At 45.0% G+C, this 15,088-nt stretch overlaps 1 protein-coding gene across 2 annotated transcripts in view; it reads left to right on the top strand.

Annotated features, from left to right (window-relative positions):
• Positions 1–1,874: 1,874 nt before the first annotated feature.
• znf1035 (zinc finger protein 1035) overlaps positions 1,875–15,088 on the top strand; it is a 34,407-nt gene continuing 21,193 nt past the window's right edge. For both annotated transcript variants that reach the window (XM_018732250.2, XM_018732251.2), the window contains exon 1: positions 1,875–2,070. The gene's annotated coding sequence lies outside the window, so the exon portion shown is untranslated. The remainder of the gene's footprint in view (positions 2,071–15,088) is intronic.

Genomic DNA, 15,088 nt, shown 5'->3' with positions numbered 1-15,088 from the left:
TTTACTCAGCAACAATAACTACTTGTCCAATGCAGGGTCATGGTGGTCTGATGCCTACCTTGGAAACATGGTGTGGGGCAGGGTACACCCTTGACAGGAAGGCATTCTGTTACATGGTAACCACATACATGAATTCAGTATGCAAGCTCTACATAGACTGAGCTGGATTCAAACCTCCAGTCCTGGAGCAGTGAGATATTAGTGGCACAACCATCCTGCAATGTAAGATTGCAATGCAATTAATACCATTCTGTAAACCTTTGATTTAATTTGCCTGAAAGATACTTGTCATAAAACTTTAATACATTCTTTCCCTTTATCTATTTATAATCTCATAATTTGTCTGAAAAATGCCCAGAAAAAAAATAAAATCTACTGCCCACTCAATATTCTTAGACATTTTTGTTAATTTGTGTACCCAGATAACTCAGGTACCAAGTTAATTTAAGATTATCCAGTTGGGCTCCTAGTGATGTCTGAAACCTGTCCTGGGAAGTTACAAAATATTGGCATAGTCAGAGTGGAATTTAGGTGTCATGCAATAAAAACATCATGGAACCCACTCACTGACTCACCTTGAACTACCTTGTCCTCATCAGGATTATGGTAGTCAGAGCCAATCCTGGAATCACTGGTTCCTAAACAAGGAGGGATACACCCTGAACGAGCTGCCAGTCCATTGCAGATCATAAAGCCCTGAACTGACAAGAATACCAGCCATAGCCAAATATTGTCTCCACTATGTACAAGCAACCCCACTTTTCCCCAACGTTTGTGTTTAACTCCTCCGAAGACTAATGTTTTCGATCAATTCCTGACAAGTTGTTGGCCCCAATTAGCCAGCACTATCATAATATGGAGTAAATCTTAACAAAGATGAGAAATTGAAATAGCTCGGCATTTGTTTGGAAGAAGTAAGATCTTTTGTTTGGTTGGAGAAGAACTATGCTGTCAAGTGGCACCTTTGACCAAGGCTTTTGTACATCACAAAGACTATTCCAAGGCGGCATAAAGAAATAACCAGTAACTTTGAGAAAGGGTTCCTTGTATAAATCAGTAAAAATCAGCAAAGGTTAAATAAATTTGTTCCCACTGATCGATGTGCTTTGGCATGGAGTTTTGATGTTAATGAATTCTAACTTTGTAAACAATGTTTTATTTGAAAGTCCAAGACAGCAAGGTTCTGCAGCCTAAACAGTAAATGGTAATTGACATCTCCATTTTAGAAATTTATTACTTGTAAAATATTGGAAGTTTGGAATTTCTCACATTTGAACTAGTACAAATGCTAGCTAGGACACAAGGCAAGGAGATGTGTGGCTCAGTTGCAAACATTAAATGCTCCATTTTCTATTAAGATCCTTGACTAAAATTTTACACAAGATCTACAGAATTTGGTCATGTTAAACAGCTCTTAACTAATGTCTGGTTCCATTGCACTAGTGCATTGAGGCACCTTAAGCAGACAGACCATAATAAAATTCATAATCATAATAGGTATGAATGTATATATGTGAATTAAATGATTTCTACACATCCCAAACATTATCTGCATTTAATCTATTATAAACACTTCTTTTGCACATTTATTTGTTTTATGAAGGCACAGTTAAAATGTTTGTAAAGCACCACAATCTCGTTTTAAGTGAGCAGGGTCACTGTGATCGACTTTGGACGCCGAAATGCCTGCAGTAGACTACAATAAGCTAGTCTCCCCGCCATTTTTGCTTTATTGCGCCACCATATGTTACGTACATGCGCAGGAATTCAATGCGCAGGATCCAATGTGTAAATTGAAGCCCCGTATCGTTGGGGGCGGGCTTACATGGTCCAAATCTTGAATGCAATTGGTTAGGAGTGTGTGGTGTCATAAAAGTGCCTCGGGTTCGGCCACATTGTTTAGCGAATGCGCCAAATGCGGGGGGCAGGTGAAAAAGCTTAGCGAAATATATTTTCTGTCTTGGTGAAATTCAGTTGATTGCATTGTGTAGTATGGTCAGTTATTTTAGAGAGTGAACTGTGTTGCCTGAGAAAGGAACACGGAAGGATTGAGACGCGAAGATTGCTTCGGTAAGTGAAGAACTGCGCCGAGTTTTTTTTTTTTGGTCGAGAAGCCATTTATATAAAGCAAGTAGGCCTAGTGTCCACGAAAGAAAATATGTAGGCCTAATTAGCAAGGTGACCGTTTTACTTGACCGAGTTGTTGTTTCATTAAACGTTTTATACACCATAATATTAATGTATTTTGCGAAGTATTTTCATATCGGGACAGTTTTTGCTCGTGGACTGTCCTTAGCCGTCCTCCTCGTTTTCGAATGTGCTTTCTTCAGGGACACATAGTTGTTGGTCCTTGTGTTGGTGTGGTTAACATGATATCCGGCTTGGGGATGCTCAAGTCCAGAGCAGAGCGACATTTTGAATCGGGATCTTAAAACGAGACTCCAGTTCACGTGACAACGAGCGTATTTAGCGCTAGTTTTTTTAAATAAAGTCGGCTGATGCGTGCATTAGATCAGCGATGTGTGCATTATTATATTTGCCGAAATATTTTTAAATATTTTTCGTCGTCTGCTTGAAATATTAATAATTTAAAAAAACAAAAAAATCCAAATACGGTTGGTGCCACAACAACGGAAGTTCCCAAACTGGTTAACACGTACTTTCCGTATGAAATTAACTGTTAATAAACACTTCTATTAATAATGTAACTGCGAGTTTTAATGACCTTGTTTGAATGAAGGCTGTCAATATTTGAGACTTTATGATTCAGTACATAACAAATGGCCACACCTATTATTATTATTATTATTATTATTATTATTATTATTAACTACCATTCGTTTTCTTCAAAAACGAGTTGTTTTTCGGCACGAGAAGCAGAGGTTGACGTTTTCTGTAAGTGTAATATATACACAAACACACTTATTTATGCAAACTGTTGCAAGTTGATATAGGTGTTGTACAGCCATGCATGTAGAGACTTGTGTACAGGTGTAACTGTAAATATTAAATTATATAATGTGCAAAATATCAACTGGTTCCTTAGTTTGCTAAATTTCTTGCATTTAAATTATTTTGATGCTACGACTTTACGATTTGTTCAGGTACTCTTTTAGTGAAACTCTCTTTGCTTGTTTACGTTTGCCAAGAAAACTAGTTTAAAAGAATGCAAATCTGCTGGATTTCCTTTGGAAAATGGAAGTACTTACAAAACATTAAGTTGTTTTTGAACTTTCCTTTCCATTTACTCATTTTGCAGGTGTTTTTATCCAAAGTGGGAGACAATGAGTAGTACTTACTATTTAGCTGACATTTTTAGTCCAAGGTGACATGCACTAGGTATGCTACCTACAGTTAATCGCTTAACACACCACAGCAATGTAACACACAGCATACACACAGACTATGGGCAAATAGTCATGAATTTACCTGAAATGCCTGTCTTTGTGTCTTGGGAGAAACTGGAACATCCAGAGGAAACCCATGCAAACTCTGCACAGGGGTCAAACCTATGTCCTTTTGCACTTTCCAGGCCCTATTAGACAACAGTGCTATTTGCTGCGCCTTCATTTAGCTGATTTCTCCGTCTCTCGCAGTTAACTGATTGTCCAACTCAGGGTCATTGTGATATGTTATTTAAAGCACAGGGTACAGTTCTTCTCTTAGGCTTCTGTCACATCATTCAACAGAGATGAAATATGTGTTGAAAGGATATTTCTGTGTTGCACATCATAAGGGCCTCTGGAGCTCTGTACTGATATTGCTTACGCTGAGATCATATAAAGGTGGTCCCAGAGTTACGGTGGGTTTACGTTCTGCGAAACCCATTGGAAGTCAAATATCCTGAGTTGAAAATGTATTTAATACACAAAATCTACCGAACATCATGGCCTAGCTACATGCGATTGCCATTACGGGCTTGCATCCTTCATGCCGGGCAGTTATCTTGAGTTTCTCCTCAAGATTAATTGCCCTCCTCCTCCTCTTGCCACCAGTAGCAGGAGACACAGATGGGTGTTTCTGTGACATTATGAATGCAGAAAATGCAACCGCATGGCAGACTGGGAAATGCAGTTTGCTGGGCAGCGGCAGAGTGTAGATCATTGCAAGAAAGTATCGTTCCATATATCACTTGCCCGGGAAAGAAATTCAAAGTACTGTTTCTTCTGAACATCTATCACCAGTTCACCACCGTAAAGTTGAAAAAATTGTACGTGGAACCATCGTAAATTGGGGGCCACCTGTACTGTTGTACAGGTAGTTTATCCAGCCGATTATGTCAAGCTAAATTACATCAAGTTAAGATGTATATTGGGTAGCTGTGCCTCAGCTTATAGTGTCACATGGTTGTTCTATATTAAGGTGGAGTGCTTGGAGTACCATTGGAACATCTTGGAGTTCTCTTGTCTGTCATTTTCTACGGTTACTGATATTAAAAGTTGAGTGAGGGTTATTTTATACAAGCTGTTTTGCATTTAGTAGGAAGGAATCCCTTTTAATTATAACTTATATTTAATGTATGCTGTGTAGCTGGTGGACACTAACTGTGTGACTAGGGGGCATGTCCAGTTCTAAGAGATCCTTTGACTTGTACTGCTTTAGTGAAATGGGGGGGGTCAGAAAAGCAATAGATAGTTATTTCAGTCTGAATTTGTTCATTATATTATTTTATACATTAAAAGTCAGCACCACAGTGGAAAAATGGATGGGGGGGCAACTGGAAAATTTTCTGTTGAACATGGAGCATGGCCCTGCTAACCTTTAGGATTATCAACCACACCTGAGGGACAAGGGTCAATTGCTGTCATAGTGTTGTGTAATTTCTTCTGTGCTTAGATTTGTAGTCATTGCTTCTTTGACTTTTTTTTTAAAAATAACTATCAAGGTGAATTGTGGTGTTTCTGCTAACATCCTATGTTGTTCTTTGTATCTAGTTTTGGCCAGTGCGTTTAAGCATTCTGTCCAATGATATGCTGAAGAGATATGCCAAGGTGTAAGAAACAATGTGTTTGAGTCCTGTGTCCAAGGCCCTTTTTTTAATAGTGCTGCTGACAGTGCGATCAAGATGGAACATTACATTGGTGTCAGGAGTGGGATGAAGATAAAAATTATTCTAGCAATTACTCTGTAGATCACCATGTGGAATGAGCAAAATTCATCATCTACTAGGAAAAAAATGAAAGTGCATTGTGTCCAGAAACTTGTTTTTAGTACCTGCTATAGACCAATGTATCCCATGTGACATGATTGAAGGTAGCTGTGTAAACTTTTATCATATGTGAAGTTCATGGCATATTCAGTCCTAATGTTTTTCCCAGTCAATCTGAGCATGTTGAAAATCTTCTGGTTGGATGCTAGCACAGGTGTCAAAGATGCATGCCTTCAAATGTTTCACATTCTGCGTCTTCGTCGCATACACACGCTCCCATAAATGCTGATTCACATTCCTCCTTCTTTGCTGTGCTGCTGTTCTGGACTCCAGCAGCCAATACTGTTGTCAGCTGCTGCAAAATCCTTCTTCAGAGCCAGAAATTGTTGATACCCTGCAAGCCTTCCTTCTGTAGAGGCTGTTTGACCGCAGTCCCCCTGACTACCAGATTGAGGGAGATCAGGGTGATGATGCAGATCAGGTTCTTCATGATGAGAAGGGAGCTGTCACCTTCTTGCAGTTGGACAGGTGGACCCACGAATAAATCCCTTCAGCTTTCACAGCATGTGGAGTAGTCAGAAGCACTTGAGATCCTCTCCACCGGGGCTGGTTCCAGTGCTTTCTCCTTGCGTTTCAGGCCAACATCTAGTCACCTGGAACAATGATCATCGTCTGGTCCTGGTGACTCTGCGGTCCTGCAGTGGGTCACCTGTTGATGGAAATCCTGATGAACCAATTTTAGATCCTGTCAGATAGGACAGAAGATCACCAACCACAGTTTCAAGAGTCACATGATCACCTGGCATGAGGGCTGGCATTGGTCTTCCTGTCAGAGCCTTGAAAGGGGAAATTCCTAACTGTCAGGGTGTTCTACCCTTCATGTCTGTCAGGACCAGAGGGAGTGCATCAGGCCCACTTAGCCAAGTCTGTTCACTTAGTGTGAAGTTTAAACTAGCTAAAGTTTGGTTTGCCCTTTCCACCACACGTCCACTTTGCGGGTGATGTGACGTAACACTATTGTTCATATTTGAACCATTTAACCAAATGATGGATTACATTATTTACTAAGTGAGAACCATTGTTGCTGGTCAGTCTGGTCAGAACTCCCCACTTAGGAATGAGTTCCTTCACCAGACATTCAGCCACTCTTTAAGCATCTGGGTGTCAGCAAAGAAAAGCTTCCACCCATCGTGAGAAAAGGTTAATAATATTTGTACCAAATCCATTTGCAAATGAGCAAACGGTCCTTGTAGCAGTGGAGTCCCAAACGACTCCACAGCTGTACCTCTTGTGAGATAGACCTTCAGGCATATCGTACATCTGACAGTAAGCCAATGCATAGGTGGTAAAGCCCGATGTAGATCAGTACTGGGTCGTCATTGCCGTTATTTATTCTTTGGCGACATGGTCCATTCCATGAGCTGCCTTAGCCACACCTGGAAAAGCACTGTTGGGTGAAAAAGGTTTGTTAGTTGTTTTGTCTCAGTACACCCCTTTAGAGTCTATCCATGCTCCTGCCCACTTCCATGCAGTTTTTTCCTGGTCACCAGCACCTGTTTGAATAGAAGTGAGGTAATTAGTTTTTTCCCTCCCCCCCTCTCTTTTTGCTCATTTTCAGTTAACACCATCAAAGGAATTATGGGAACATTGTCATGTAATGTGGCGGCTTTGGCCCAAAAGTCAGCCATGGCATTACCTTTGCTCATAGGATCATCATTTCCCTGTATGGGCCTGAAATTTCACTACTGCGGTTTCTTTAGAAAGTGAAATGGCTTCTAACAGATTTTCCACCAACTTATGATGTTGTATGGGCTTACCCATACTTGTCTTGAAACCCCTCTGTTTCCACAGCGACCCATGGTCATGAAATACACCAAAAGCATAGTAAGAATCAGTGTAGATGGTCACCCTTTTCTCCTTCCCCAGCACACAAGCTCTAGTCAACCCATACAATTCCACAACTTGTGCGGACAAGCCTGAAGAGAGGCGCACCCAACAATCCACCATCTGCTGAAACAACAGCATAGATAGTGAACGGGCTACCATCCTTCCATAATAAGCATCTGTCAGATCTTCTCTGGACTTGACCACTTTGAAGCAACAGTGAGATTCATTTGTTTCAGCAGGCAGCAGAGTGGCAGGGTTAAGTGTAGATCACCTTTCTAGACATTGAAGTGACTCATTACCAGAATGTGCTAATCTAGCAGGAGTTAGTAGTGATGTCCTAGCCTGGGTAAGAATTGTGTGAATTGCACGAGGGACCCAAATGGTCATGGGCTGCATTTGAACAATGTCAGCACTTGACAGTACAGCTTCTATGGTAGCAACTGCAGCTCAGAGACAGGCTGGTAGTGCTGCTGCAACAGAATCCTATTTTTTTTTACTTGTAGGTAGTAAACCTCCGTCTTCCCCTGTGGTATTGACATTAGAACCGATGTCATGAAACCACATTTCTCATCAACATGTTGGAAAAAAGGTTTGTCATCGTTAGGAATTACCAACACTTGTGCTGTTATTAGGATTTGTTTAAAATCAGTCAAGGTCTTTTCAGTGTCCTATCCAGACTTCTGTCAGTCAGTGCCAAGTCTTTTCCGTGGATTAGATCCCGGAAGGATTGGACTTGCTGTGTAAAGTTCTGGATCCAGGGCCTACAGTTGCCAGTCATCCCTAAAACAGATATTTTAGTTTCTGGTCTTAGCATGTTCTGAATTGCTTGGACTCTTTCAGTATCCAGAGATCTTCCCATTGGGGTTAGTACGTGTCCTAAATATTGTGCCTCTTTTACAAGGCGCAGCTTTGCTTCAGTAACTTTATGGCCATTCTTTGCTAAGAACACGAGCAGTGGTTTTGTGTTGCATTCGCATGCTTCTTTTGTCTCTTGAACATAGCTACATCTTATCATCATACTGGATGAGAACACTACCACACTCTGGTAAAAATCCTTCCACGTTTTGTGCCTCCGCATGTCTGTACATACTAGGTGATTTGGTGTGACCTTGAGGCATGACAGTCCATGTCCATCTTTTCCCTTTAAAGGTGAAGGTAAACCAATATTGTGAATCTGGGTGCACTGGAATGGAAAAAGAAGCATTTGCAAGGTCAACAACGGAAAACAACTGAGGATAAGGTGGAATTGATGACAGAATAGTGCCGGGGTTTGAAACAATGGGAGCTCTTGGATGCATTGCTGAATTTACCCTCCCCCCGAAGTCATGAATGAACCTCTGACTCATTCACCTTTCTTACTGGCAGTATTTGTGAATTCACAGGTGAATATATCTCCTTTATTGCCCCCTCATCACTAGTTCTGTATATATTTCAGAAATACCTTCTTTAGGTTCTTTAGATAAAAGGTGCTGTGCCCTGTGTGGTCTGTATTCTGACTCAGCATGTACCAAGAGGGGTTCTGCTGTTTTTACTCTTCCAAAGTCATTCTTCCCTTGAGCCCATAAGATGTCGGGCACATCTTGTAGCCATTTGAAAAGTTCATTTCCATTCCCCTCACAGTTGTCAGTATCCTTTTCTGTCTGATCTCCCTTCACCTCGTACTTCTAGGACCAACCATCGTACCACAGCCTGCACTTCCTAAAGTACAAAAATGTTACCTCCATCTTCTGAGGTCCATCGTCTTTCCTCTTCCATCAACCAGTCAAACCTACCTTCACAGTGCTTCACCCACTCCTTACCATTCAATATTTCCCACTCTGCCCAGAGAAATGTGAACTGACCCACCTTCATATCACATAGTTTGTGTGGTGTTTAGAGTACAGTCTTTGGATGCAGATTCTTTCAGGTATTGTTTGTGCATCTTTGAACACTGTTTGCCATGACTTTTCTTCCTCCCTGGTGTGAGGGAAGAAAAATCAGTGGCAGTTCAGTGGAGTTGAATTGATTGTGCCATCTCAGCAGGCGCTTGGGTTTCAGAAAAGGGACCATGTAGTGCTAAAAGAACCATGCTATAAAACATGCTTATTTTTACAAGGGAAATAGTCCCAGGACATCAGATCTTACATCTGTGTCATCAAAAGTTAGACATCGTTAGTCCCAGCTTTGTCATCAAGTCTTGACCCAGGAGACTGATAGAGCGACTAGCATTCACACACACACATTTTCTGAACCGCTTGTCCCATACGGGGTCGCGGGGAACCGGAGCCTACCCGGCAACACAGGACGTAAGGCCGGAGGGGGAGGGGACACACACAGGACGGGACGCCAGTCCGTCGCAAGGCACCCCAAGCGGGACTCAAACCCCGGACCCACTGGAGAGCAGGACCCGGTCCAACCCACTGCGCCACCGCGCCCCGCAACTAGCATTCACCAGGAAAGAATGTATAATGATGGCAGGTTGATTTGAATTACTCACTGTTAAAGGTACTGTCTCAGTCAGGATCTGGGGAAGTCCTGATGCTCCAATCACACACACGCGTTGTCTATTGGTGGGGACACCTGGCGACTCGTGTTTCAGCAGGGTGGACTGGGTGGCTCCTGTGTCCACAAGGAAGGAGATTTGCTTATCTCCCACCACCAGGGCCATCATTGGGTCAGCTTCCAGTTGCCAGGTCAGGACAGCAAACTGACCCTCTTTGCTGTCTGTCCCCTCCTTATCGTAGGCAATGAGTTGATGGCTGATCCATCCAACGGATGGAGGGCCTGGCTATGCTTTTTGCCCCCCTTCGTCAGCGGTGCTCCATTGGGGTTATTCTAGCATTCTTTTTTTCCAGTGGCCAGGTTTGCCGCAGTTGTAGCGTGTTTCGTTTTTAGGAGAACTTCCACGTCCGTTCCCAGCAGCACCCTCTCTGCTTTGTTCCTGTCCTCGACCTTGTGTTTGTTGGGGTTGATTACTGAAATAGGAAAGCTGAGCAAACATCAGTTTTGTATTCCTTTTCTCTCTTTGTTTTCTCAGGTTCCTCTGGGCATGATTGCCATTTTGACGCAGCTCATTCAGTTGGGCTTCGTCCCATCTCCATTACACTTATATATATTCATTTAGCAGGCATTTTTCACCAAAGCAATGTACATTTCAACGAAAATAGTTTGTGCATTACATTAAGAGAAAGACATAGCTGCAGACGTGATTAATTAAACCTAGATTACTATACACTTGATGCACTGATGTGCATAAAACGTAGAATAGATGAATCCTGATAACCGTCCAACTTTTTTTTTTTTATATTATACATATTTAATGATGTACACAAACATTCACATACAATGCAGGAGTAGCGACTTTGTACAGGCTTATCTGGGGATGACCATAAAGTTACAGTGCCTGAACATGTATGCTATACATGAACTTGAGATCTTGGGCAAAGTGAGTCTGGAAGAGGTGAGTTTTCAGACCCTTGTTGAATGTGGACAGTTTTTGCACTTCTGAGTGAGACAGGGAGGTCATTCCGCCATAACAAAGCCAGAACCGAGAACCTCTATGCTATACTTCTCGTGCACGGGACCACCAAGCAAGCAGGAGGAGTCTGGCTGGGGTGTAGCGGTTGATCAAGTCTTGTAAGTAGCTGGGGGCAGTTCTACTGATGCATTTGTAGACAATAATGAGGGTCTTGAATTTTATTTGGGCAGCTATAGGAAGCCAGTGCAGAGAAATGAGTAGATGAGATGCATATGAACGCTCTGACAAATCAAACAACTCGTGCAGTAGCATTCTGTCTCAGCTGCAGAGGTTTGATGGCAGTAGCAGGAAGGCAACACAGGAGAGAGTTGTACTAGTCCATATGGGATGTCACCATGGCATGGACAAGTAGTTGGGCAGAGTCAGTTGTGAGGTAGGGACAGATCCTACAAATATTATACAAGATGTGTCTGCAGGACCGGATTGTGGCTTCGGTGTGCTGAGAAAAGGACAGGCTTGAGTCAGTCATGCCGCCCGGACACTTGGCCGAGGAAGTAGGCAAAATGAGTGAGTTGTCCAGTTTGATGGATTGTGACAGGAGGACAGGCCAGCTGGGAGGTGAAGAATCTCTTAAATCTCAACCCATTAACAAACTGAGGTTGTTTTATTTCTGTCATCCCCTTCTGTAATGCCAGAGTGACTGAGTTTGGATGAGTTTAGTCCAATCACTTCATCTTTTGTATTTTTCTTGAATGTGGATTTTAACATTCTGCCATTCACTTGCCCAATTTGGATGATCTGTTTTTTGCATTCCACCTCTGCTCATTCCAATCCCCTCTAAGCTTTCTTTCTCTTGAGCACCTGGGTCCACTCACCTGCACTTGGATGGTAGATGTCATCCAGGTCCTTGATGGCTTCCAAGAACCTTTCTCCACCCACCTGTTCAGGATCTAGCAGGCTCCTGCACACATCAGTCAGTTCCTGAATGACCCAGTTCTTCCGCACCACGACCACTCTTGGATTATGAGCTGCATTGAGGCCTCGGGTCAGGCATCTGTACCAATAGCACTTGGCAACTTGCCCCCCTCCCCCATCTCTTCTCTCTTCATCTGCTTCGGGACTATGCAGCCACAGGAAGCTGCTGCTCCTCAAAGCCCAGAGTTCGTCCTGCTGCTCCTTCATCACCATTTTACGAAGGAGGGGCTGTGAGTAACACAGAGTAAAGAGGTATCTCTTTATGGTGGTACTTAGCTGTCTGTGGAGGATCCAGTGCCTTTAAGACCAAGATCATTACTACAGCCTGTGCTTCAGATTTTGCTTGCTCTGTCATCAGTTTGAGGGCAAGATCATTCACATGCTTCTGGCAGCTTCTAATGCATCTTATATTCACCTGTACTACTACAACATCCCCCTTAGTTTATCTTTCTAAGATCTCCTTCTAGCATTTTTCAAGCCAGTATGATCGAAAGCAACTTCTTGGGCCATTTCCCTATTCTAAGTCACTTTCTCGTTTTTAAATATGATTCTCTTCTATATACCTTATGAGGACTGCCTTTTCAAGTTCCTGAAATAGGCTTATTTCCATGACCATATTTATGCTGCGTTTCCTTCTCTGGCTCATAGGCTAGGTCAGGAATAAGTGGTTTACTCTCGGGCTGCCCTCTGAAATCGAGTGGGATTGTGATGAGCAGGAGCCTAACCCGGCAACAAAGGGTGCAAGGCCAGAGAGAGAGGGGGACACACCCAGGACGGGATGCCAGTCTGCCACAAGGCACCGCAAAAAGGACTCGAACCCCACACCCGCCAGAGAGCAGGTCCCAGCCAAACCTGCTTTGCCGCCGCATGCCCCCCCTTCCCGCCACTTATTCTTTTTCAATAAAATTATGGTCCGATTATTGTGAGGACAAAGAAAAGTGCAAATTTGGATGTGAGGTCCAAATAACAGACCTGTTAAAGGCAACAGTGGTCACGGTCTGGTAAATAGTTCTTTTTCTTCTAACAGCAGAACACTGGTCCACTGACACCATCCAGCAGTAGTCTGTTCTATGGAATATTATACTTTTGTTTTACAGCAGGGAGAAGGAAGGGGATGGAAAAGAGGGACCAGGGAACAGGTAGGATGAGGTTTCGTGCGGGTCGGGGGCTGGGAGAGTCGGGTTGGTCGGGACGCGGGCGTTGTCTCTCGGATCGGGTTCGTCTCTGTCTTGTTCTCCTCTTCAGTCTCTTCTCTCTACTGCTTGGCACCGGGGAAGAAATATGGAGTGTAATTAGCCCCAGCTGTGGCTGCTTTGCCCCCGTGGCTGCTGCCCCCTCCCCGGGCGACCTCGGCGTGCTATACCCCTTCACCTTGACTGACAGGTCCCCAGGGGTCGGGGCCCTCCCTGCCGTGTCCCACCAAATCCCACATTGTGTGCAACCACTGCAAGGGCACGTGGTCTGTGCACAGGTCGAATTCCCGTCCCATGAGGTAAAACCGGAGGGAGAGGACGGCCCACTTAATCGCCAGGTACTTCTCAATGGCGCTGTATTTACACTCCAGGGCCGTCAGCTTGTGGCTGAGGTACAACAGGGGCCGCCATTCCCCCCTTACCTCCTGGGAGAGGACCGCCCCCAACCCCTGATTGGAGCCATCAGTCTGCAGGAGAAAGAGGAGACAAAAGTCAGGGCAGGCAAGGACAGGACCCCTACACAGCGTTTCTTTGATCCTCCGGAAAGCATGCTGGCACTGCTCCGTCCACTGAACCGGCTCCGGGGCCCCTTGGTGGGTGAGGTCTGTCAGGGGCGCGGCCAAGGTGTAGAATCCTGGAACGAACCTTCGATAGTAACTAGCGACCCTCAGAAAAGACCTCACCTCTTGTTTTGTCTTGGGGACCGGGCAAGCTGCTATGGTGGTCGTTTTGTTGATCTGGGGCCAAATTTGTCCATTCCCCAAGAGGAATCCCAGATACTGTACCTCTCTCCTTCCAGTCGCACACTTTGCTGGGTTTGCAGTAAGGCCCGCCTCTCTCAGGGCCTGCAGGACCGCCCTCAAGTACGCCATGTGCTGCGACCAGTCCGGGCTGTACACAATGACGTCGTCGAGGTAGGCTGCGGCATATCTGGCATGAGGTGCGAGGACTCTGTCCATGAGGCCCTGGAAGGTGGCTGGGGCCCCATGTAAACCGAATGGGAGTGTAACGAACTCGTGTAAACCAAAAGGAGTCGAGAAGGCCGAGCTCTCCTTAGACTCTGGAGACAAGGGAGTCTGCCAGTAGCCTTTGGTGAGATCCAGTGTCGAATAAAAAGGAGCAGAACTCAACTGGTCCAACAACTCATCCACCCGGGGCATGGGGTAAGCATCAAACTTAGAGACTACGTTCACACACCTGTAATCAACGCAAAATCGGGTGGAGCTGTCTGACTTAAGGACCAGAACCACCGGGCTGCTCCGCTCGCTGTGGGATTCCTCAGTGATGCCCAACCACAGCATTTTGTCAAGTTCATCCTGCATCACCTTTTGTTTGTGGACAGGAACACAATACGGCCAGCTACGCACCAGGCCTCCTTCAAGGGACTGGATCTGGTGCTGTATGAGTGTCATCTGACTCGGCAGGGGGAGAGCACATCGGCAAATTCCTGTTGCACCTGGACTACCTCCTGTTGCTGGGTTTCAGTGAGGCCTGGGCCAACTGGGACAGGAAGGGGGGGCTTGGCCCAGGTCGGGCAGCTCATCCTGCACCAGGACTGTGATGGCCAAGCAGGCATCCTGCCAGCACTTCAGGAGATTAAGATGGTATATTTGCCGCGCTCCGCCTCGGTCGGACCGGAGGACCTCATAGTCGACCTCCCCAATGTGCCGTGTGACACAAAGGGTCCTTGCCACTTAAGCAATTTAGACTGCAAGGTGGGAACCACCGCGAGCACCTTTTCACCCAGGGTGAAGTGACGTAACTGTGTCCCCCAGTTGTATGTGCGTGCCTGTCTTTCCTGGGCTTGCTGGAGGCACACCTGTGACAGGCGTCCGAGAGCATTCAAACGCTTTTAGGTCAAGGACATGCTGCAGTTCATTTTAACTGAGACTGGGGCCCTCCTCTCATGCCTCCCTCACAATGTCCAGGACCCCTCGGGGATGCCGGCTGTACAGCAGTTCAAAGGGAGAAAATCCCGTGGAGGCCTGGGGCACCTCGCGCACTGCAAACGAGAGGGTCCAGCAGCTGGTCCCAGGGTCTGGGGTCATCAGCCACGAACTCTGCAATTATATTTTTCAAAGTTCGGTTAAAGCGCTCCACCAGCCCATCCGTTTGGGGGTGAAACACACTAGTGCGAACAGGCTGAACCCCCAGCAGTTTATACAAATTCATCAGGGTGCATGACATAAATGTGGTGCCCTGATCGGTGAGGATCACCTTCGGAATGCCCGCCCTCGTGAAAAATTTAAATGAATCCTCCGCCACCGTGCACGCTTTCATATTACGCAAGGGAACCGCCTCTGGGTACTCTGTGGCGTAGTCAGCTACCACCAATACAAACTGAAAACCCCGTGCGCTCCACTCTAATGGCCTCATGAGGTCCATCTCCACTGTATCGAATGGAGTGCCCACTAGGGGAAGCGGACA

The sequence above is a fragment of the Scleropages formosus genome, chromosome 18, assembly GCF_900964775.1.
Source record: "Scleropages formosus chromosome 18, fSclFor1.1, whole genome shotgun sequence".
NCBI classification, from domain to species: domain Eukaryota; kingdom Metazoa; phylum Chordata; class Actinopteri; order Osteoglossiformes; family Osteoglossidae; genus Scleropages; species Scleropages formosus.
Note: the sequence above shows the minus strand (reverse complement) of the source record. Positions and strands in the feature narration are given on the sequence as shown.